Here is a 4,163-nt window from a genome sequence, read left to right as displayed (position 1 = left end):
TTGGAACCATGAGGAAGTAAGCAAGATGATGAGCTCACTCTTGCAGACTTCCAACACGAGAATCCAAATTTATGGCCCTGTGAACAAATACACGTTCTGCTGCAACAGGGTCTACAGTCTCAAAATAGGGGACCAAAAAAGCTTTAATTTCAACTGGCTCTGGCATCAGTTCTGGTCGGGCACCAGTGCGTTGGAAGCAGGACTCCCAGGCGACGCTGCACGTCTGATTTCCCAACGAAAGGGGGTCTGTGGAATCAATGCTGATTTTTCAAAGTTGGAAGTGGTAAATGTCGGGTTGTTTCATGCACAAGATTGAGCAGCTGCAGTGGCCACCAACAGGTGAGTGGGAATCGCCATATTCCAGCCAACTCTGATGCGTTTGAGAGAGGACTCCCAGGCGATGCTTCCTGTGCAATCCCGAGGTGAACGATGATTGAAGAGATAACACCGAATTTTTGAATGTGTGAGACGGTGGTCGGTCGGCCTGCTCCTCACGTTGAAGAAGAAATCGCAGCAGGGGGAGGCACCCAGAAATCTAGAGATTCTAGCGGCTTTGGCCACGGTTCCAGTCGAGCTTGGGTTCGTTGGAACCGCAACACTCTCAGGGTTACTCCAGTCCAATATCTACATGTTGTACTTGTCTTATGAGTTGGTTAGATTTTAGTTTTGTTGAGTTGGGCAATTGTTGGTTTGATTTTATAGTTCAATCTTTTTCTTTTATTTTATGTTTTACAAGTTTTCTAGACAAGGCTTGTCATCTTTAGTTCTCACTTTTGTTGTAGCATGGGTTGTTTAGGAGCTTTGTTGACTTATTTGCTTGGTTTTCATTTTTCAATGTTTTTACTCCATTCTTTTGATAAATAAAATCTGATCAAGTCTAGTCCCAAATATGTATGTACATGTGCTATTTTAGGCTACTACATATAAGGTATTTGACAATCCTATGATTTCTTTCGTGTTCACTATCATGCTCTTGCATCAGCCTGTGTTGGAAAGAAAAACCAAGAAAGAGAGAATTATAAGAAACTCAATTTTAAGGAGTATTCAGTTAGCCCCATACATTGTATACTCTACTTGAAGTCGCCAGTCTCTTGGAAGTGGAATATCAATAAATTGACATAAGTAAATACTTAACTATCTAGGAAGTCTAGGTAGTGTTGTCCATGGCAGTTTCTAGTTGGGAAAGAATGTTGCTTCAGGAGTAGGGATGTAAATGGGATGTTAATCTTGGGCTATGAGTTTGGACTATATAGGTCTATGTCATAATGATTCGCCTGGAAAAGTGCCACACCTGTGTATGTATCATGCAGCTCAACATGGGTGTAGGACATGGAAAATGATATTTTCTATTTTGAGTCTGTGTGTTTGTATGCATGTATGTTTGTGTAACCAGTCACTAGTTACAATTCTTGTATGCTTTTGGACCATTAGTCCTCTCAAAAGTACATGTCACTATGGCAAAGTGCATCTACATTGTCAAAAGTGAAAGACAATAAGTAACATGGGGAGACAAATGTAGATGCAAAGCTGTTCTCCTCCCATTAGACATTCTTTAAGTCTGTTCGTTTAGTGCCACCATTAAGCCCATTTGTTTAGTACCACTAGGAGCAACTGACTTTCAACATCTATTTATAAGGTAATGCTAATGAACTATTTGTTTTTGTATTCATCAATGTTGAACTTGTTTAAATAATAACCACCAATTAAGCATGTTAGTTTCATGGTCCTAGTCTATATATCATAGTTGGCAAACATGTGGATCGTCTGGCCTTGGATTCCCAGGGTGGCTTGACCACTTATTTGGTCAAGTCATAATTTTGTATAGTATTTCTTAAAACAAAGAGTGGGTAATGCTCATTAACTATTTGTTTTTGTATTCATCAATGTTGAACTTGTTTAAATAATAACCACCAATTAAGCATGTTAGTTTCATGGTCCTAGTCTATATATCATAGTTTGCAAACATGTGGATCGTCTGACCTTGGATTCCCAGGGTGGCTTGACCACTTATTTGGTCAAGTCATAATTTTTTATAGTATTTTGTTAAAACATTTTTTATAGTATTTCTTAAAGCAAAGAGTGGGTCCTGAAATGCTGGAAGTAACATAGTAAGAGAGAGAGAGAGAGAGAGATCAGCAGATAATTGCAGGATATTTCAAGTTCAGTTAATGAGATTAGCAAGATGAGTTGTGGGGAATAACTTTGAATAACATCTGATTTGGCTTGAGCATGGGTAAGATGACTCAATTTTTACAAGGTCAAAGATTGACTGAAAGCATTGATAAATCAGTTTCAAACAAACTGTTCCAGAATTGAGAAAGTCAACCACAAACAGAATGATTCAATCATAAATAGGTTAGTGCATTGGATGCATAATGATCAGTTGCGATACTGTTGTTGTACCTGCAGAAGTTCTGCTTAAGTTTTTCAATTTATCATCACTGCAGAAATTGATTGATCTGGTCAAATTGAATTCACAATCAGTTTGTATCCTTCCCTTCAATCAAATTTTGGGCTGGGCTCACAATGTTCAGGCTAAAGTGCCTGTTGATGACTGCCAAAGTGTTCCATATATGATGGTTGATGTGCAGTAACTTTATCCGGATCTCCTGGTATCATCTTCCCAAAATGTTAGTATTCTGTTATTCTATTGAAATTTAAAATTAGTCCATCATAATGTAGAATTTTTGTCAACCATTGTTTTTTATTTGACATTTTTAGAACAAGAACCTTTGTAGGAATTATACAAGCTAGAAGTTGTTTAGCTGAAATAACTAAGTATCAAACCTGTTGCAGATGTGTGGACCCATCGGCAATGGATTTTTTGTAAGGTAAAAATGAGATGGCTAAAATGCCTCCTTTTTTAGGTACCAACGCTTTCCCCCTCTTTTATATTTTGCAGCCAGAAACACATTTAATGAAGGTTTTGAAAATTTAAAATTGTTGTAGTGAAGGTTGTGTAATTTTCTTGCTTTCTGTTTTTTAAATCATAGGTGGCAGAGAAATGATTGCCGATGTATTTCTAGATCACTCAAACTTATGCCAAGCCACCTTCAAGGTAGGGATCTACATCTATTCATGTTGTATCTTGCTAAAGTCTTTTCCAATACTTGAAAATTTAGAGGGTTGACCTTTTAAGGTGTTTTTGAGGTTCAAGTTGATTCAATTTCTTTTCTTTGTTCATTTAGCTATTCTTATCTAAATGGTTGTGGGCAGAGCTGGAACTGTTACAAGGGGCATTTATTGGGCTTGGTGCAGCAATTGATAATCTCTGCAGGTTGGTATGCAGAGAATTCAAATTATCAGCGCAAGAAATCTGTGAATTTGTTTTAATTTTTCTTAATTTCTGCATTTCTGTTCATTTCAGTTAGAGCGGGCTCATCTCTACCAAAGCCCTCACCCTGTCCCCGAACATTCACATCTACAACCCTGTTCCTTCAGAAACTGTCGAGCTCGATGAAGAGCACTTTCTTTATAGAGGTTGGGAATGGATTTGCCTGGGATGCTTGTTCATTTCCCCATGGACGGCATGCCATGAGCCATAGGCTCAAGCCATCACATTGCTTGGTGGCCAGCAGCCTAACCAAATGAGGCCAATGCCTTCTGGGTGCACGAATTTCTGCTCAGTGAGCATGGGATATGATTTGAAGGATTTGATAATACCCTTGTTGAGAGATGTGTTCTGGTAAAGTTTTGCTGCGCTTGCAAACACCAGATGTGGACTCATTCACCCTCAAGTCCCAAATATAGGAAAGTATAAGTGTGCCCAAGTGCCAGTAGATCTTATTGCCTTTCAATTAATGAGGTGAACTCCTACTTGATCATCTTGATTGACCAGGCCTCCATGAAGTTCTTAAATTTTCAATTATGGGCATTTGACCATTGTCAACACCGTGAAGGGGAGAAATCGAGAGGGGAACTGAAAGGGCATCGACGAACAATGAAGGGTGAGTTGAAGGAGATTCTTGCAGATCTCGACAATCCCAATGGTGTGGTCTCCGATACAGATCATCATGAACGTATCAAGAAGGTAACCCATTTCTGTTAGCTTCTGCATGTGATTTATGATCATGGTATCTCTCTCTAGATTGAAGAACCGATTGCTTAGGTTCATGACAACATTTTCTTTGTCCACATGGAGAATTTTCCCTGTTAAGTTGTGT

The 4,163-nt window shown here is 38.9% G+C and overlaps 1 long non-coding RNA gene across 1 annotated transcript; it reads left to right on the top strand.

The window, feature by feature from the left end:
• Positions 1-2,552: 2,552 nt before the first annotated feature.
• Positions 2,553-3,065, top strand: LOC116268387 (uncharacterized). The gene is made up of 3 exons (XR_004175848.2): positions 2,553-2,630; positions 2,797-2,831; positions 2,994-3,065. It is a non-coding gene; the product is annotated as an uncharacterized LOC116268387 (long non-coding RNA).
• The last annotated feature ends 1,098 nt before the right edge of the window (positions 3,066-4,163 follow it).

This window comes from Nymphaea colorata, unplaced genomic scaffold (genome assembly GCF_008831285.2).
Source record: "Nymphaea colorata isolate Beijing-Zhang1983 unplaced genomic scaffold, ASM883128v2 scaffold0249, whole genome shotgun sequence".
NCBI classification, from domain to species: domain Eukaryota; kingdom Viridiplantae; phylum Streptophyta; class Magnoliopsida; order Nymphaeales; family Nymphaeaceae; genus Nymphaea; species Nymphaea colorata.
Note: the sequence above shows the minus strand (reverse complement) of the source record. Positions and strands in the feature narration are given on the sequence as shown.